Source organism: Gorilla gorilla, chromosome 16, assembly GCF_029281585.2.
Source record: "Gorilla gorilla gorilla isolate KB3781 chromosome 16, NHGRI_mGorGor1-v2.1_pri, whole genome shotgun sequence".
NCBI classification, from domain to species: Eukaryota; Metazoa; Chordata; class Mammalia; order Primates; family Hominidae; genus Gorilla; species Gorilla gorilla.
Genome location: NC_073240.2, coordinates 58,880,081 through 58,902,043, shown reverse-complemented (window position 1 = coordinate 58,902,043; position 21,963 = coordinate 58,880,081).

The window sequence follows — 21,963 nt, the reverse complement described above, 5'->3', positions numbered from 1 at the left end:
GATGTAAGTGAAATAATCCCACACACATAAATACAAAATCACAACTGAGATGTATGCTGCAAAGATGGGGGCCATATTTCCATAAGCAAATATAACAAAAGGATTTGACTTTGTTGGAGAGATCTCTGATGGCTTCTCCAAGGAAGTCATGTGTGGACTGAGATCAGAAAGAAGCATGGGGTTAACTACATGAAGTGGGGAAGAAAGTGCATGTACAAAGGCCTTGGGGGCTTTGGGGGTAGGGGGTAGGGGACAGCATGATGCCTCTCAAAGAATGAGAGAAATTTACTGTGGTTGGCCCCAGAGAGAGTGAAGGAGTTCAGCATGCAAAATGAGCCCTGAGGTGTGGGCAAGGGTCAGACCTTACTAGGCCTTGTAAGTGGTAGTTAGGGCTAAAAGCGTAAGTCATTAAGGTGGTTTAAGCAGAAATACAACATGATCAGATTAGAGTTTTGAAAAGATCCTCTGAGCTGTGAGGTGGAGAGGGGATTGGAGGGGGCTTGGAATGGTCATAGGCAGATACATTTGGGGGTATTACAGAATTCCAGAATTGGGTGGTAGTTTGACAGTGGAGAAATGGAGGGATCCAGGAGTTCTTTATATCTTAAAATTGGAAGAATTTCATGGATTAGATGTGGGAGATGAGGAAAAGAGACTGAGAAAAGTTGGTTCCTGAGTTCCTAACTTGCTGGGGAAGGTGCTGCTGAGCCCTGGGAGAGGAAATCCTGGAAGAGGACCAGAAGTGCAGTGGAAGATCATTAATTCTGCTTGTGCAAAACTGAGCCTCAGAGGCTTCTGAGCGATGTAAGTTAGGAAGTGATATGGGTCCAGATGAGGAAGGAATGTCTGTGTGCTCATAGTGGTGATAACTGGAGCCTGGAGTAAAGAGGCTCCCTAGGGAGAGAGTTTGAAGAGAACTGAGAGTTTGATATGGAACATTTCATGCTTAGGTAGAGGAGGATGGAATCTTTATTATTTCTGTTTTACTACCTTCAATTGACAGTCACACTTCTCACCTCCATCACCACGAACAGCTCATCATAAAACATAGCTTACTCATACAAAATATTCACTGAACAAAATGTTCCAGCCACCTAACAAAATGTTCAAAAGCATCTTAAGAAGGTAAGCAATGAATAGTATCCCTCCTTTATTCCATCTGGGAGGGAGCCTTTGTCAAAATACCCTGACTCCAAAGTTCTAACTGGAAGCATGAGGAAACTTTTAAATTTCATTCATTCAGAAAAAGTTTTCATTGAATATGTACCATGTGTCAGGCACAGCATTAAGCAGTGGGAATTTAAAAATGAAAAAACAAAACCAGATCTCTATTATTAAGGAATTAATAGTCTAAGTGACTAAGATGTCTGAATGAATACACCATACAGTAGAATAGAGTTGTAAGCAAGATACTGAACCAAAATTTCTGCTGTCACCATAGGGACATCTGAGAGCTAACTCTGCATTTGTCAACATGCAGAGGAAAGAATGAGCATGGTGACTGCTGTCAATGGTTCTAAAGCTGATGAGCTTTCCTGGATGCACTGCCATACTGATTCTCCAGGGCTGGCTAATAGTTCCCTTGGCTCTGCCCCTTCCTATCTTCTCTTCTCCCCAACATTCTATTCTGTGTTTATCTACTTTTGCCTTGTGTAACCATCTTTGCCTACACTCACGCAATCCCAAGATAGAAGCCTGGTGTTTATAAGTATAACCACCTCTCACACCCTGACCTCACTTCCCCTACACCTCCTAATTCTAAATTCCAGTCCCTCAAAGCCTTCCTTTCCACCTAATTATTACCTCATGATTACCCACGTTAATGATGCACTTCCCAGCATCTCAGGTTCCATTGACCCAGTGATTTTCTTCTACACCCATGTTGCCGAAGCCCAACTCTGGGTATGCCTAACCATCCATTTTTTTTTTTCTCAGACTTTCTCTTCCCTGGCTGCTAAATGTTGCTGAAGAAAATCATAAATGTATTGATTAACGCTATTGCAGATAATTGTGATATAGCATCAGCAGTGGCCCCATGTTCTTAGTTAACCTTTTATTTCCAAGTTTCCAGATTTTAGAATGCACTAAAATCAGCTTCCCTCAGAGACTGATTCTGTAGATCTGGGATGGAGCCCAGGAATCTCACAAGCATACTTGATAATTCAGAGCCGATTCTTTGCCCAGCAGCAACCACATACTCTTTTATGCCTCCAGCTCATAGTCCCAACCCTCCCACTCAGATGATTACTTTTTTCTCCAAATCCACTGGGAAAGCATAGGTTTCATTGACTGTAAGTCCTTTTATGCCCTTACTCCTAAAAAAATTGCCTTAGTTTTATTTATGTTATCCTCTTTTCCTTTCCTTATTCCTACCGTTTGCCCCATGTTAATGTTCTGTTGCAGCCCGTCTGGAACCTTGGCTAATCAACATTCCCTTCACTCTCAGTCTCTTTCCAACATTGGCTTTCTCCCACCACCCCAGGACCAAAACAAACACAGGTCTCTCTAATACTGAAAAACATTCCTCAAAGTTGTTTCACTCCAAATTACCATTTTATCTGTTACTATCTCCTTCACTTTTTTCTTTTCCACTTGAGGAAGAAATAACCTTTTTCCCATGAGTGTAAAATCATACTACACTGAAAAAAATTAGAAGTATTTAAATTAAAATGTTAAAATTTCTTATAATCCCTGTCGTCAGAGATAACCATTATTAAAAGGTTGGAATATCTGCAGAATTTGTTTCAGTAGGCTGGGCATGGTGACTTACGCCTGTAATCCCAGCACTTTGGGAGACCAAGGCGGGTGGATCACCCAAGGTCAGGCATTCGAGACCAGCCTGGCCAACATGGTGAAACCCTGTCTCTACAGAAAATACAAAAATTAGCCGGGCATGATGGCGCATGCCTGTAATCCCAGATACTCGGGAGGCTGAGGCAGGAGAATCACTTGAACCCAGGAGGCAGAGGTTGCAGTGAGCCAAGATTGCGATCGCACCGTTGCACTCCAGCCTGGGTGTCACAGCGAGACTGTCTCAAAAAGAAAAAAAAGAAAGACAAAAGAAGAGTTTGTTTCAGTAGATCTAATAATATATAAGTATCTATTCTTTTCTTCACTGTAAAAATAGGGTTATACTACATTTACTAGATTTTGTTCCCACTTAAAAGTTGCTGTTTAGCCTTCTATACCAATGTAAACTTCATCTTTCTAATGACTATGTAATATTCCCTTGTACAAATGTGCCATAAATTAAACAAACTCCTTTTGATAGGCAATTGGTTGTTTCCAATTATTGTTCATTAAAACTCTGCAATGAACATCCTTGAGAATCTATATCTCTTAGCATAACTTCCTAGAGTTGAATAATTAGAGTATGCATATTTAAAGTGTGTTAAAATATCTGTTTTCTCATTTTCTTTAATATCGGGTAATTGAAATCTATTAAATGTTTTTCCCAATCTAACTGTTAAAAAATATTGTTTTAGTATGTATTCCTTTGGCTAACAGTGAAGTTGAGCATCTTTAATGCATTAGCTATTTTTTAAGTTTTATTTTTATGTCCTCTGCCTACTTTTCATATGTAATGCTTAGTTTTTATTATGTTGTTTTGGCTCTTTATAAGATATGAATATAAATCTTTTATTTTTCAGATGTGGCATGTCATTTTCCAGTTAGTTATTTATCCTTTGACTTATGATGATGCTATTTGATTGCGATATAGAGATTTAGAAAATTTTATGTACTCAGTTCTGAAACCTTTTTCTGTGTGGTTTCTAACTTTGTTATGTGTGCTAAGAAAGACCAGCACTATCCCAAAATGACAAGAATATTCAAATTTGTCCTGTATTTTATTCTAGTATTTTTACAGTTTCATTTTTATATTTAAATCATTAATTTTTCTAGAATATATTTTGATGTATAAAGTGGGGCTCTAATATTTTTGCAATATTTTGATCTCTTATATATAAAAACTTCCCAGAAGTAAAATTGTTATTTTAATACCTCGTCTTGCTATATATTTTAATGACTTTCTGGTAGATCTCCCCTCATTATTTTCAAACATATATTAGCTAGATGAAGTTAAGAATCATTTTTTTAAGTTCTATCTCATCCCAACTATATGGATAAAGTTATAATATTGAGTTTTCGTAACCAGAAATATAGTCCATCTGTCCATTTAGTCAAATCTTCTTTATGTCCTTTAAGTTAAGATACATTATTTTCTCTGTTGTGTCTTCCAAATTCTTATTAAGCTTATTTCTGGGCATTTGATATTTATTTGTATTTATTTTTGAAGTTAGGTTGAGATCTCTTTTTTTATTCTATTTTCTAACTGATCATCACAAGCAAAACTCTATTTCTGTGTGTATATCTTCTATCTGCCCACTATAATGAACTTTCTTTATAGTTTAAAATGGGTTTCTAGTTGATATTGTAGTGAACATTGTTAGTTTTCTACTTGGCATCTATTAAAACTTCTTTCTAATAGACCAAGTTTTCGTTTAAATATCTGACTTTCTGGCCAGGCGCAGTGGCTCACATCTGTAATCCCAGCACTTTGGGAAGCCGAGGTGGGCAGATCATGAGATCAGGAGATCAAGACCATCCTGACTAATAGGGTGAAACCCCATCTCTACTAAAAATATAAAAAAATTAGCCAGGCATGGTGGCAGACACCTGTAGTCCCAGCTACTCGGGAGGCTGGGACAGGAGAATGGTGTGAACCCAGGAGGTGGAGCTTGCAGTGAGCAGAGATCACACCACTGCACACTCCAGCCTGGGTGACAAAGCTAGACTCCATCTCAAAAAAAAAAAATCTGCCTTTATTTTTATGCAAATGTAGGCTTTTGGTGGAAGACTGACCATTCTCAGATGTAAGGGTAAACACTGATTAGTCTAAGCCTACCAGAATAATTTTCCCACCCTTGAAACCATGACAGGTTCAGGACAAATGTGATGTATTTATTTAAAGGCAATACCTCTGTGTGTCATTCAGTAAGTTTCATATTTCCTATTATCATGCTTTTTTTTGGTTAATTACTGAGATTTTTTAAAACAGTAATGAATATTGAATTTTTATCAAATGTCTTGAATATTTAATGAGAAGTTTTCATTTAAAAAGCTTCCATTTTTCTTTATGTCATTAGTTAGTTATATTACATTTTAAATGATCTACTGTTGACCCAGCCTTGCATTCCTGAAAAGTCTCCTGCTTGGTTGTGATATACATATATTGCTAGATTTAGTTTTCCAATACTTACTTTTGATTTTTTTGCTTGGATATTCACAAGTAAAACTATAAAAGGGTAGTTTGTGTTTTACTTATCAGACTTTGATATCAGATTAACACTAGCCATGAACAAATGAACTGGGTAGATTTCCATATTTCTCTGCCCTATGGAACAGTTTAAATAGCCCAAGAATTATCTGTTCCTTAAAAGTCAATGGGTTCTATGTACGTGCAAATATGAGCCAATGTCCTCTTTGGCTAGTAAATCTTTGAGAATATTTTAATATCTACTATTGTTACTGTCATCTATAGGTCTTAGGTACATTTTAGTCATTTATGGTTTTCCACAATTTGTTCTACTCAATCTAGAATCTCAGAATTAATAAAACAGATGTAGTGTATAATTTAAAGCATCCTTTTTCATTTCAAACATAATCTATTTGTGTTTTTCTCTTTTTTCTCCTTGGTCTCAATTGCCAGAAGCATATAATTTTTATTGTTATTTTTGAAGAGCTGTGTCTTGATTTTATTTGTCAAAAATAGTTTTGTTTTATTTAAAATCAATTAATATGTGATATTCCCTGAATTCCCTTTTCTGTGTATTTCTGGTTAGGGTGGACCACAAGAGAGATTCTTGTGCAAGACATGAAGGACAGGTTTGAACAGCAGCCCTGTTGTAGCTCACACGTGCCATCACCTACCTGCTTGCTCACCTTTATGGTGTAAGGCAGAAGGCACACAGCAGGCACACCCAGGCCTTCCCCTGGGTCCTCCTTCAGTTTCTCTGGCTTCTACACTAGGTGTGTACATGTTCAACATCAACATCAAGTGTTCCAGTTTCTGTAGGACATGCATACCATAAAAGTCAGAGGCAACAGGAACTGATACAGGTTTTGACAGGTGTCAGTCTAAGACAGCCAAGTATAAAGAGGTCCCTGGAGAACCTCTGACTGGCCTGCACACTGGGAGGAGTGTACACTGAGGTGGAGCCTCAGGAAGTTTGTGCTGTTTGCAGGGAGGAGGATCCTGGCCTTTCCTGTTCCAGGGTGGTAACCTGGGGATTCAATCTGTGATATGGGGGCTTGTTAACAGGAACCTCTTTCCCTTTGCTGAGTTTTTTCCTTTTCGCCCAATAAATTCCGTTTTTTTCTCACCCTTCAAAGTGTCTGTGAGCCTAATCTCTCCTGGCCATATGACAAGGACCCCGTTTTTAGCTGAGCTAAGGAGAAAGTCCTACAACAAGTCTGTCCTCATGAACTCTAGATTGTGTTGGTAGGTTCCAGGTTCTTCTTGTTCCCCTTCAGATTACATCCATCTTCTCTTGACTGACCGCCCTGTGGACATCAAGATCAGCATCAGACATAAAGACAATAGTCTTATAAGAGACTGCTAAACCAGCTCTCACAAGTGTGTAAGGTCAATCACTGTAACAGACTCCTTTATACATATATACACACATATATGTGTATTTGTATCCATATATATAAGACATATATGTGAGATCCTGCTTCCGTAATTGAATGCTAAGCTTTTTATGCAGGCATTTTCACAACTTCCTTGTGAGCTACATCTTTTATCAAAGTAAATTGTTCTTTTTGAGCTACTAAATGCTTTTTTGTTGTATACTATACTTTGTGTGCTGTTATATTGTCACTCCTACTTTTGTATTTGTTTGCTGTGTCTTTGTGCACCCCTCAATTTTAAATCTGTAGAATAAAAATTAGATCTGATTATATTTTACAGTCAATCTTTTAGAATCAGCTATTTAGCTTACTAGCAAAATATCATTTTACAAGAGGCTGCTATGTCTTTAGCTATTTTCCTGACTCTGAGTGAATCTCTATGATCTATTTTATTTTTATTTATTTATTTATTTTTGAGATGGAGTCTCACTCTGTCGCCCAGGCACGATCTCGGCTCAATGCAACCTCCACCTCCCGGATTCTAGTGATTCTCCTGCCTCAGCCTCCCAAGTAGCTGGGGTGCCTGCCACCATGCTCAGCTAATTTTCGTTTTGTTTAAATGCAACTAGATGAGTGAAGTCATGATAAGCAGGTTAATCAGCATATGGTTAATAAATAATAACTTTGTATTGCCATTATAATTAACAGAGTTTGTGTGTAAATACAATTTTCAACAAACATTTTCATACATGCTTTTCATTTAACAACCATTCATATTCTAAATGTTACAAATCAACATCCTTGAAACTTAAAAGAAACCTCTCAGTATTGCAGGAAAGTTTTTGTCCTTTTTAGTAAAAAAAGAAAGCCAACCTTCTGATGACAAGATTTAGAATAAGAATAGAAAAAATTTAAATTTTTGTAACTATCAGTAGTCTTCCCTGTTAGGTAGATGAACAAAGGTGACCTGCTACTCCAGCATTTGATATTCTCAAAATTACTTATGGCAAATTTCTGCTACTGAAGTTTGGGAAATTTGGTCTCAATTTTAATCAAAGCTAAATTAAATATATTTGGAAATTGTCCTAATTTATTTCTAGAAACTTTTTTAGTGTTTTGTGTTTGAATGGTTAAAATTAACAGTGACTGGGCTCCCTATCGTCAGACTCTCCTTCTCTTAGACTGTTGTCAACCATCATCTTAATACATGTCATTACTCATTTCTCCTCCCTTCATAAACTGTAGAAAAAAGTCAAAATACTGTAGGCCTAGCATCTGTTGTTAGCATAAGATGGATTTCTGAAATAAGACACAAAATGCACAAACACAGAAGAAAATGTTGATATATTTGACTGCATTAAAATGAAGCAATGCCTATTTATCAAAAGACAACAAAAAGGAGAAAAAAGAAGACATTTGCATCATATATAGCAGACAAAGGCCTATATCTAATATATACATAAAGGAAAAGTAGGCAACCCAATGGGAAGATGGGCAAAAAACCTGAAGAGGCACTTCACAAAGAGAAACCCCAAATAGCCAATAAACATGAAAAATATTCTCTGCTTCGCTAGTAATTAAACAAATGGAAATTAAATCCCCAATGAGATTACATTTTATACCAACTGGATTGGCAAAAGCAAAAAAAAATAAAAAAAAAAAAGAAATTGCAGTATCAAGGGTCAGCAAATATGTAGAACTACCACAACACCAACACATTTCTGGTGACAATGTAAATTGGTAAAATATCTTTTGAATGAAACCAAACCCAATTTGCCAATTTGGTATTATCTAATAAATTTTCAGGTGTGTGTACATAATGATCCAGCAATTTTACACCTAGGAATACACCCTAGAAAAATTATTGCATACGTATACCTAGAGAAATATATAAAATGATTCACGACCACACTATTTCTAATAACAAAATAACTAGAAAAAAACATGTGAATCAATGGTTCAATGGATAAACAGTACATTTTTATAATGAAATGCCATAAAGCAGTTAATGGCTTACAATTACACATGACAACATAAGTGAATCCTACAAATGTAACATTGAACAAAAAAAAGCATGTTGCAGAAGAATGTGTGAAGAACTCCTTTTACATAAAGAAGAAATATGCAAAATTGTTGAACATATTTTTAGAGTCCAAGCATAGATGGCAAATCTATGAAGAAATGCAAAGGAACAATAAACAAGAAGCTCAAGATATTAGTGACCCTTGAGGAGAGTGGGAGAAGGGATTTGAGGAAACATTTAGGGGACTGTAAGGAAATGGTCCTGCTGGTTGCCATAAACTGAAAGGTTCCCAGGTGTTAACTGTACCATAAATTATTATGTCTTATATTTCTTTTATTAATAAAGAGAAAAAAAAACAACATTGAAAAGGCAGCAGAATAAATAAACTTCCTGCTCATGATCCACCTTGCGTCACCTTGTTTGGGGGAGAAATCTTTTAAAAACATAATTTACTTGGAATATTCTCTTTTTTATTTTTATTTATTTATTTAGAGATGGAGTTTTGCTCTTGTTGCCCAGGCTGGAGTGCAATGGCACAATGTTGGCTCACTGCAACCTCTGCCTCCTGGATTCAAGCTATTCTCCTGCATCAGTCTCCCAAGTAGCTGGGATTACAGGTGTGCGCCAGCACACCTGGCTAATTATTGTATTTTTAGTAGGGACGAGGTTTTACCATGTTGGTCAGGCTGGTCTCGAACTCCTGACCTCAAGTGATTCGCCTGCCTCAGCCTCCCAAAGTGCTGGGATTACAGCATGAGTCGCTGTGCCCGGCCAATATTCCCTTTTTAAAAACTCAGTGATTCCCCTCTATGTAATAGGTAATGCCTGAACTTTCTAGACTGATATTTAAGTTCTGCCATAAATCTGCTCTTTCATAGTTGCCCAAATATGTATCTCAATATTCCCAGCATGAAACCCTTCATTTTATCCGAAGGGTACTTATAGATTCTTCTACAACACTCCTTATTCATTTCTGCCTACAAGCCTTTGCTTGTGCTGTATCCTCTCATCTGGAAGACTCTTCTTCCGCCTCTCTTTCCATCCAAATTGTACTCACCTCACATTTTGAAGAATTGGACTTAGTAATTCACTTATGAGCCCTTCCCTCACAATTCCATTGAACAGGGAAATCTCCCACGATCAAATACATATACCACTCACTGTATGAATTACTCACACAGCTCTTAATCACATCAGTTTCTTCTCTCTTCTTGTGTATTTGTACATGTGTATGCATGCATATGTTTTCTCTCTTCAAATAGATTATAAACTCTTCCCAAGTAAGAACTATGTTTTGCCGGGGGAGGGGGGAGGGATAGCTTTAGGAGATATACCTAATGCTAAATGACGAGTTAATGGGTGCAGCACACCAGCATGGCACATGTATACATATGTAACTAACCTGCACATTGTGCACATGTACCCTAAAACTTAAAGTATAATAATAATAAAAAAAAGAAAAAAAAGAACTATGTTTTATACTTTTTGGTATGGTCTAAAGGGGTTAGTACAGGTAACATGTAATGCAAAGAAACAAAATTTACCAGTAACTTGCATAACAGACATGATATATTTTCCTTCCTTCTGTGTCCCGAGACCCCCGAATCTATGATACTCTGGTCAGGGGTTGCAGGAGCAAGGAAAGGAATTGTGTGTCTTAGAGGCTGATGAGAGATGGATAAGGCTTTGGGAAAGGATAAGAGAATACAGAGCCACATCCAGGTGGTCATGTCAAATCTTCTGCTTTAGAAATATCACCTCATTTCAATGTACTCCATTTTCATGAACTAAGAAAACCTGGAAGATTGCTTTTACCAAACACACAAAACATTTTCACAAAAAAAATGATAATCACAGAAGCACAATTTAATAAATATTTATGGAGAGTCAAGTATGGACAGAATGCTGGGCCTTTCATTGAAAAAAAATAGCTCTTCACGGTTTATCAAACATTTGCATCAACTATTTTATTTGTGTCTCAAAACAATCCTATAAAGTAAAAAGAACAGATATAGTGCATATTATATATATATATATGAATTTCTTGTTTCTTGCCTGTCTTTGCTACTACAGTGTGAGTGCCTAAAAACAAATGTTGACTGTTAGACTGTTAGATACTTAGTGCCTAATTTTTTTTTTTTTTTTTTTTTTTTTTTTTAGACAGAGTCTCACTCTGTTGCCCAGGATGGAGTGCAGTGGTATGATCTAGGCTCACTGCAACCTCCGTCTCCCAGGTTCAGAAGATTCTCATGCTTCAGCCTCCTGAATAGCTGAGATTACAGGTGTGTGCCATCACGCCCAGCTAATTTTTGTATTTTTAGTACAAATGGGGTTTCTCCATGTTGGCCAGGCTGGTCTCAAACTGTCCTCAAGTGATCCCCCCACCTCGGCCTCCCAAAGTGCTGGGATTACCGGCATGAGCCACCACACCTGGCCTGGTGTGTAATCTTTAATAAACACATGAGAAGTTGTGAAGCAAACCCTCACTATGCAGTTGAGGAAACTGAAGCTCAAGAAAGAAGACTGACCTGTCGAAAATCATGATGCAGTTAGTGGAGAGGGAGGATTCAAACCTGCACCTCTGGAATCCTGTTCTATCACTCCTTCTGCCATTGGTTAAGCACAATGGGGAAATCCCATTGCCAAAACTGCAAGGACATTTTGAACATAACTTTTTGTTTGTTATGATTTTTTAAAAAATGTTGTTCAACTTTTTCTAATTTCTTTATGATTGTGCTATTACATAGAATGAATACACTAAAACTGGGGAAAGGTAACTTAGGTAGAATTGCAGCTCTCTGTGAGGGTAAAGCTGAGGCCAAGAGCTTGGTCTTTGTCACTTGGCCTGAGTGGACTCCACAGGCCTGGCCATATGCGTCTCCCAATCACACAGCTGATCACACAGGTTGGGAGTGATCCAGTCAAAACTCATCTTCAGAACTGCAAAAACACAAAAGCCTGTGCCTTGGTGATAGGAAATTGGCAACAACTGTGCATAAGGTGCCTAGTGTTACAACTGCAATGTTAGTATTTCAGGAGCCTAAATTATTTACCAGGTTACCTGGGAATTGGGTTGAGGAATCACATTTCCCACACATTAACAGTGGACTAAAACATCTAGGACTTCCATTCTGTGTAAGTCCCTGCACTTTTCCACTTCCATTCCCCCACTAGCAGGGGTGCTGAACACAATATCCTGAGAAAGGCATTGAAGTTACCCTAAATTTCTTAGCATTCGGGACGGGAGTCCATTGCTTGCTTTTCGAGCTTTGCCAGTGGAAAGCCTCAAAGCCTACTGCTCGCTGAATATTAGTCCCATGTACTCCCCTTATAGTTCTGAGAATCTGGGGATTCCTTCTGGTCCTAGCAACTATCACTCTTTCAATTGGTTATATTGCCATTCATGTCTATGAAGGTGCCAGATCATAAATCTCTCCTTCCAGAGGCGACTCAACAAATTTCCATTCCAACTGTTCCACTGAGCAAAGAGGATGCAAGAATCAATTGTTATGGCTCCTTTCAATATAACCCTCTTCTCCTGCCATCGTATTTGTAATACAATGGAGAGAAACAGCAATGATCACTGGTCTCAGTTAGGTGAACTTTACTTCATCCTCGGGAAAGATGCCATGTCTTTTCTGGTGCCAATATCCTGTGGCTCTCCATAGACTTCCAGGAGACACTGAAGCACATAGGCAAGGAAAGTTTCCCTCATCTCCCAAAAACCAGCAAGGGTTATATTATAATTTAAAAATTAATTTGCAAGCTGTTGAAAATATACTACAATGACCTGTAGAAAATTAAAAACAAAATTATGTCATTTCAAATATACCATTATCTACGAAGTCACTGCAGAATATGCCATTGGTACGAAAACCTTTGTTCTTGGTAGTGAATGAAAGGTGTGTTTTTAAATGCCACATTTCTTGATGGAAATACACGCTCAAAAACACTTTGAAATACCTCTGGCTTAATGCAAAGACTTTGGAGACTTGACCATGTTTATTCAGGTAGATCTTTTGTAGATGAATCTCAGAATAATTGATCAAATTCCCACAAACCTGAGTGGTTTTAACAGTTAAAATGATAAAAGTAGCTAATCAATTAATAATTGTATAAGCAGTAGGAAAAAAATTTAAGTCAGCTCCATTTTGACTGAGCAATCTGAATTGAACATAGTCATGACTGGATGTGTGCTTGCCAAGGGGTTCCTTGACTCTGTGACTTTTATGTCCTCTATGATCTGAGTTCATTGATCTTTTGGGTACAAAGATGAAGACTATTTGTTTACCCAAACATTTGTTCAGGGAGAATTTATTTAAGGGAAAGTGAGTTAACTAAATGAAGCAAGGTCACTTTTGTTTTTGTTTGATCCATGATATCAAAGAGACTCTTGAAATTTGGTATGCTACTAAAGGACAGGAAGAAAAGCATTGCAATCTATTTGAAGCTAAATGGAAGTTAACAACACCTTTCAAATGAGCATTTTATCTATAATTTTAAAATATTTATTATGTTTGGTACATGAAAGAGACAAAGTGACACCTTGAAAGTGGTTTAATCCACTATCTTAAAACATGTTGACTGAATGGACTTCCTATATTGTCTATATTATATTTTTAAAAATTCTTATGGACTCAGTCAGTTCAGCAAACATTTTTTGAGTGTATGGATGCTTAGCACTGTGCTAGGTCCTGAATACAGGAAGATAAATGAAAAGCAGCCCTGGCTCTCAAGATGAATTCAATCCAATTAAGAAAACAGTTACAGTGTTGGTAAATTTGGTAAATGTGTAGAACTTCTATTTTATCAAATAGCCCAGGGTGAAATTAGAACAGAGATGAGGACTCGCTGGTTAATAAGTACTCATCCCTTTGTTTAGCAAATGCATTTGCAAAGAAATTAATATAACATTATCTACTCTCTTGCAGAGAGATTCGCAAGATCAGAATTTTAGATTTGGAAAAAATGGTAATATACACATAACCCAACTCTTTTATCATAAATAAGGCAGGAGAGGCTCAGTGACTTCCCTGGAGTCAGCTCATGGGGGACCAAGACTAGAATGCTAGGATCAAGTATCCTAATTTCTTTTATTCTTTTGTTTTTGTTTTTGAGACAGAATCTTGCTCTGTCGCCCACGCTGGAGTGCAGTGGCACAATCTCGGCTCACTGCAGCCTCCACCTCCCGAGTTCAAGCAATTCTCCTGCCTCAGCCTCCTGAGTAGCTAAGATTACAAGTGTATGCCACCATTGCCCACCTAATTTTTGTATTTTTAGTATAGACAGGGTTTCACCACGTTGGCCAGGCTGGTTGCGAACTCCTGACTTCGTGATCCACCCGCCTTGGCCTTCCAAAGTGCTGGGATTACAGGCCTGAGTCACCACACCCGGCCCCTAATTTCTAGTCCTGTCTTCTTTCTTCTAGAATGTGCTGTCCCTCCTTGTTCTGCTATTGATTTCACTCATGAACAGTGGGGCCTCAGGGTCAAAAGTCTGGTTGGAAGAAGAGCTTGGGGACTTCTTGGAGTTGTGTTGAGTGCATGATGAGGACCCATAGAACTGTTTTGTGAAGATACTTTAAATAAGATTTGAAAAATGTGAGTTACACACCTCCAAAATTGGTCCATTATAATTACATTTGGGGAGGCTTGAAGCAGGTGATGGAAATTGGGAGATTTCTAAAGCCCTACAAGCCACCTCTTGGTGCCGCTACTGCTTGTAAAATATAATATTGTCATTTAATTTGCAAGCAATTGAATTAAATGAACTCTTAGTACATAGAATTTATGGAACTTCTTGCCCCTAAAAAGATGTTAAGGTAAGACTGATTAACTCTCTTATAAAAGGAGATATGATTGTCCTTTGAGTGGAATCAACTGAGACCCAGGATGTTTTCAGCTTCCCAGATCTGGAAGCTTAATTTTATTGTATTGCCCAAATGTGACTGAGTCCTGGAGAACTGAATCGTGATACAATATTCACCAGATACTGACTAACAAACAAGATGACCATTTATTAACTTACGTTGTGCAGAACAACCATGATTACCCTGTTGGCTGATCAGCACACGCTTCCTTAGTAGTAAAGTCTATCAGAGAAGCCAAATTACTCTTGGAATCTTGGAAAACATGGATTACAATGGAGGGAATGGCTGCCTTAACAACTCACTGTTATTACTGAACTGCTCCTTCCATCCACAGACAGGTTCCCTTCAAGAAAGGACTTGCTTCCCATTCCACTCTCAGGGATTCTGTCTCCAGGTTCCAGACCCTACTGAACTTGATGACTCCATCTGGTGGCTCTATTTCATACTCCCTTTTCCTCAGCCAGGTTTTCACCTTTGAGTCCATCTGCTTTGGGATTGATATTTCTTTAGATGGTTCCTAGTTCTCAACCTGACTTTCACTCCTGGCTTCTGTCCTTCAGATAACTCTTGGAAATTGTCCCCATCCATTCTGACATCTAGCCCAGCAACCAGAATCTTTATGTGTCAGAAACCCTAGCACCCTCACTCCTATCACTCTGTTCCAGAAAAGATTCAGACAGTAACCTGATTGATGTACCTATTTCTACTGTGGGGATCTATCTATGGAAGGAACCAGAACATTGTGTTCTTTGGTCATGACTCCATCACCTGAGTGGTGCTGGAGACCATTTCCTTTCTCGTGAGAGAGAGAAGAGTATAGGGTTGAGTTCAAAAACCCCCAAATTAGAGGGCTTGGGTTTCTATTAGTATTTCTCTTTCAATACTTAATAGCTATGAACCTTGAGCAAGCTATTAACTGCTTTGCGCCTCAGTTTCCTTACAGGACATATGAATATAATAATAGTTCATACCTCATGGGACTCTTCTGAGGAGTAAATGAATTATTTCATATAACACAGTCCATATGACAAACAGGAAGGACATAATACCTGTGACTCTTCTTTGTCTATACTTTTTCTAGATTCCAAGCAACCCCTTTTCTTTATGACAGCACCATGACCTCAGACATTTCACAATACTATGGAGTGGGTTATAGTTTCAGAGTAACACCCCCTTGATCTGATGTGGAAGTAGATTAGATCAGACTAGAGTAGATAGAATGTTATTGTGGAGCAGCACAATCGTATTGTGTAACATCTCCAAGACATACTGCCTAGCAGCTGTCTTATCAAGGGACAACAGCCACTTCTTACTGAGCAATTTTTTATGTGTCAAGTACTGCGCAAATTGCTTTATGAATATTGTTTTGTAATCTTTTATGTGATGGTCAATCAGGTGTGGCCCCAAGAGGAGATACAGGAGAGGCTCAGGTAAGAAAACAAAGTTTATTATACTCACAGATCCTAGAGACAAGAGGCACGGCAGGCCATGCTACCCCACAAAGTGCTACATATAAGGGAAAGACACTAGGGTGGTCGGGAGGCAGGTGACAGCAGCAAGGAGAGGGTTTAGGTCTTTTTTTTTTTTTTTGAGATGAGTTCCTGCTCTGTCACCCAGGCTGGAGTGCAGTGGCATGATCAAAGTTCACTGCAGTGTCCAACTCCTGGGTTCAAGCAATCCTCTCACCTCAGCCTCCCTCATAGTTGGGATTACAGTCACGAGCCACCACACCCTGCCAATTTTTAATTTTTTGTAGAGACCTTATGGAGGCAAGGTCTCACTACATTGCCCAGGCTGCTCTCAAACTCCTGGGCTCAAGTGATCCTCCCACCTTGGCCTCCCAAAGTGTTGGGATTACAGGGGTGAGCCACCACAGCCCTAAATAAAGGTTTAGGACTGTTTTGAGATTTCCAAAGGAAAGGAAAGTCGGGACAGGGTGTACAGTTTAGCATTGGTTATTTTGATAATTTCAGTGGGCTTTAGGCTATACGGATGGTTGTGAGTTGCCTGGCACCTGGTCTTGGGATGATTAAGGCAGAGAAATCTTGCTTCTTGGGGTGTGTGGACCAGATAGAGAAGGTATGGCTCTGGATTGGTTAGTATATCAAAGACATGCTCCTACGTGAGCCATTTGTTAATCTTTAAGAATTGTCTAGCCCTGGGGGAGCAGTCTCTGCTCAGCTAGAAAGGTTTTCTTAAGATACCAAAAAGTCATAAATATGGAAAATCAAAAAAAATTTACAATACAAATATTACCACACATAATCTTGGCAATATCTTTGTAATGAAAGATTTTGTTATTGCAATTCTAAAGATAAGAAAACTAGACTTCCGGGCATTAGGACATTTGCCTGGGTGGCAGTAACTGGAGGAGTCCTGATTTGAATCGAGGTCTTCCTGGTTCTATGTTGGGAAAAGCTGAGTGTTGGGAGAAGCTGAGGCAGGGCTTGCATGTCTGACATAATGTAAAAGAGTCTTGGAACACATCTGGGGTCCAGGGTCTAAAACGCTTTGTGGCCTTTGGAACACCAAACTCTGTGCTAAAGGGTGGAAGGCTGCCCTGACACACCGTAATCTAAGCCCAGGGCATAAAACCCCTCGTGGCTTGGATAGAATCCAGGGCTCGTGACTCTGGAATGTGTCTAGACTTGCTGGCTCCTTGCTCCTTGCTCTCCCAGGATTGCTTGTATCTTGAGTTAAAAGAACCTGCTCTCCACTATCTCAAGTAGCAGAGCATATGCTAAACCATCACAGCTGTAAATCATGTGCTTAATGCAACGCTCCCTTTCAACCCCACATTCTCACCACCTGTTTCTTTGTTTGATCACCAATAAATAGTCTGAGCTTCCAGAACTCGGGGCTTTGCAGCCTCCACACTCGTGATGGCCCGCTGGTCCCACTTTCTCTCTCAAACTGTCTTTTCTTATTTCTTTAATTCTGCCGGACTTCGTCACCCCCACGACCTGGTGTTGGGTCCAATCACCCCAACAGTTCTACAGCTCATACTTTTCTCCAGAATGTTCTATTTTTTTTGCACAAAATTTAGAGTGACCCTTTCCTTAAACTGTCTACATATTGTAGGGGTACCTTTTTATAGACTCCTAAAATAATGACATAGACCTCGTTGTCCATTATCAAGTTAAACCAGATATCTGGAATTTCCTGGGACAGCCCTGGTTGTATCTTTTCACATTATGCTGTCCTGCACTTTGTTTATTTATTTTACTTCTGTTGTTTGTTGTTATTTTGGCCCCAATTCTGAGTCAATTAACTATATTTTTCCATCTTAACATCCCTCTGGCTGAAGACCAACTTACCAGTCTTCCTAGGAACTGAACTGATCCTGGGGTTGAACCTCAGGTAGCAGTCAATTATTATATTGATTAGAGGAATTGGCGGGTACAGATTGGGGGCATCATCCTCATGCCCACCTCTGTGGCATCCATGATGATCCATTTCCAGTCCCTTCCCTGGCTCTACTCAATTTCTTGCTGGGGGAACTGTACCCCAAGCTCTGTTCTTGGCCTCTCTCTTGCTCATTCTCTCACGTTTCTTTTCAAGCCCGAGCTCTAGCCTCTGGTTTGCCTCACACAAGTGTTCTGCTTGGGGGTTCTAGGTCCTGAGATGAACTGAAGACCTCGAATGGTAGCTTCTGTATCACAGGCTGTACCCCACATTTTTCCCTGCAAACTTTCTTGTCTTCTTACCTTCTCCATCTCTTGTTGACATAACCTATTCTCTTGGTCTCCCAGGTTTGAAATCTTGGAGTCAGCTTTAATGTAGCCCTGTCCTTAGACTGCAAATTTAGCCCTCTACCGTAATACCTCTTAGATTTACACTGTCTTTTCCTGTCTTACTGATACAGCCCTAAACCTTTTTATTACATGTGTTAAGTATGAAAATAACCTGTCAACTCCAGGGTTTATTAACCTGGGAACTAAACACCCTCTATAAGGTCCACAGATGAGCTTTAGTGGGACTATAAAATCCCTGAAAATATTTTTTAAATTCTTGTGTGTTTGTGTACATACACGTATTTCTTGTGTCAAATAATACTTTCCATCAGCCTCTTAAAGGGGCTTGTATCAGTTTCTTAGTACCACCATAACAATCACTAAAAATTTAATGGTTTAAAACAACATAAATTTTTTCTCCTACAGTTCTGGAGGACAGAAGTCTAAAATCAAAGCTTTGGGAGGGCTTCACTCCTTCTGGAGGCTTCCATTTCTTTGCCTTTCCCAGCTTCCAGATACCACCAGCATTTGTCGGCCTGTGGTCCCCTCCTTGCACTAGTCCAGCCCTCGCTTATGTCGTTACATTGCCTACTCACTCTGACCTCCTGTCTCTCTCTGATAAAGACCCTTGTGATTACATTGGCCCCACTCAGGTAATCCAGGATAGTCTCCCCATCTTGAGATCCCTAACATTTGCAAAGTCCCCTTTGCCACGTACCGTAACACTAATGGGTTCCAGGAATTAGAATGTGAATGTCTTTGGGAGGCCATTATTCAATCTACCTCAGCAGTCAGTGCCCCAAATATGTTGCGAGCCACTGGCTTAACTGGTTTCTTTAACAATCCAGAAAATTATTTCTCTAATGTCACTCTTATCCCGGCATTCTCCTGCTACATTTACAATGTCTTCTCTTACCTATCAGATCAATCCACTCTCTGCACCAAGCATTAAGGGCCATCAGCCAATGAGACCCACTTTATCTCTCCAATGTCATCCCCAACATTCCCCAGCTGGGACATTCTAAGTCATTCCCCTGAAAATGCATTGTCACTCTTAACTCTACACCTGTTCACACTGTTGCCCTGCCAAGAATGCTCTCTTATCTCACTCCTCTCCACCAGTGTAATTTCCTCCCTTTTATCAAAGACTTTCTTCTGCGTAATTTATCATTCATAATGTTTTCCTTTATGAAGTCTTAGGGTTATTACTGACTGGTACTATAATCACTTATTATTTTGAATCATCCTCTTGCTGAGGGTGAGTCAATACTCTGAGGAAAAAAGCTTCTTATACAGTCCTTGGAACACCTAAAGGATCTTACGAATGGATAATTCCTTTTCGTCTGTTTCATCTTTTCTCAGAAAACAATTATCTACGTCAAAACACATTGTGTCCTTCATTCTGGCCCTTCCTCCACCATCTGATAATAGCTGTTCTGAAATACGGTCCACCATGTGACCTGCACAAAGAAAAAAAACGTTGAATGGGACAAAAATTTTTTAAAGTATTCAACTAAAAATATTAACTTTATTTCAACTCTTGATATTTAAAAGCCTGAAAGATATTTTGCAGGTATTTTCCCTCATAAAAGACTGAAAATGGCATAACTTAGAAGGCTTTAGAAAGTGAGATTAGGACTGCGTGTGGTGGCTCACACGTGTAATCCCAGCACTTTGGGAGTCCAAGACAGGTGGATTGCTTGAGCTCAGGAGTTCCAGACCAACCTGGGCAACATGGCAAAACCCTGTTCTCTGCCAAAAATACAAAAATTAGCCAGGCATGGTGGTATGCACCTATGGTCCCAGCTACTTGGGAGGCTGAGGTGGGAGGATTGCTGGAGCCTAGGAAGTTGAGGCTGAAGTGAGTGTGATTGTGCCACTGCACTCCAGGCTCAGCAATAAAGCGAGATCCTGTCTCAATAAGTAAGTAAGTAAGTAAGTAAGTAAGTAAGTAAGTAAGTAAATAAATAAATAAATAGATAAATAAAGTGAGATTATTTAGCCTATGGTACAGACGGAAAGTGCTGTTTATTTATAGTGAGCTGGAAATACACTCCATCTGTCTTTTCCGCTTCCCATCAATTGGGGATGGGCTTGGCAAACATGCCTCAACAACTTCTCATGAGTTTCTCTTTAGAATCCTGGGGAAAGTCTGTGATTAATAATAGGATCCTTCTACGCTCACCTTCTCCATTTGCTTCTCCCTTTGGCCCCAATTGCAAATTGTCTTATTGTCTCTCTTCTGGGAACCGAATTTCTTTTGTGACTCTATTTTCAATGGTTCATTCTTTTATATCTCCTTTCCTACCTGCATCTCTGGGACAAGAGAAAGAGACCAACTTACCTGAGTCCTCACTGTTTGCTCAACCCTCATTCCTTTGAATTCCAAACTCTTTGGCCACATTGTCCTTCACCTTTTCTAATTTCTGTCATGCTGTGGTCACGGTCCTTATATGAATGTCCCAAGAGCACCTCAACTCATTCATATAGGAGTTCACCCTCCTTCCTGTAAAGCCTTTTCTTCCTCCTGTATCCCCATCTCCCTAAATGGCATCACCATGACACAGTCATTTCATCCAGACATATCTTTAAACTCTTCTCTCTCCTGCAACCCTCGTATGCAATCCATTAACATGTTCTCTCAATCCTCCATTATTCTTCTAGAATGTTTCTCTTCTCTTCAGCCCCACTGCCACAGATATAATCTGGGCTCTCGGACTGTCTTGCATGATTTAGTACAAAGTTTCCTAATGAACCCTCTGGTCTTGTTCTGCTCCAGCCTGTCCTCCACACTGTTGGAAGACTGACTCACCAAAGTGCAGACTGGATCATAAAAGTCTTCTGTTGTCATCCTCCCTGCCCACTCCCCTCAGCTCAGTTGTGAGTTTGTGTCTCAGTTGAGAGATTAGGTCAAGTAGGACAGAGTGGAGTCTATGGGTGACTTTTCTTGGGAACCTTTCCCAATCCTTTCCAAGTAGAATACACCACTTCCTCCATTGTACCTCCTCCCACACGTACACTGTATATTCTCCTACCATAGCACTCACAATACTACAATACTCTATTTGTTCACATGGCTGTCTCTGCCTTCTAGAAGAAAACCTCTTGAAAGCAAGGACTACATAGAAAATAGTGTCTATGCCCTGTCCTACATCCCATGCTGACTTCTGAGCTTTTCTGCAACTGCAGATGATAGTTACAGAGCATGCAGATGATAGTTACAGAGATAGTTACACCTTCCTAGCTTAAGTGTGGGTCCACCTGCTTTGCTGGTTGAGGGCTTTCTCCAATGCCATGGGAACTTACTCTGCGCAGCTGCAGAGCAACTCAGAAGTGCCAAGAATGTATTGCTTCCAGGACAAATCTCAACCAATGAGAGACAGAAATCTGTGGGAAAATACTGCAGCTTCTTGGCCCTTGTTAAGACCATTTTGAGGCATGATTTCTTAGAGGATAACCAGAGGAACTGAGCCCCAGTTGTCCACAACAACACACTCATTAATGCATCGTTTGCTAGCTTTTATCCCTTCCCTCTCTTGATTTCCCCACTCCTCCTCCTGTGCTTCCTGGGAGCACCTCCTGAATAAACTAACTACACCCTAACACTTGTCTCAATATCTAAGTTAGTGGAGATTCCAAGCTAAGACAGACAATTTCTTATTCATCTTTTGGTACATTTTAAATGCTTAATAATAGTTGATCTA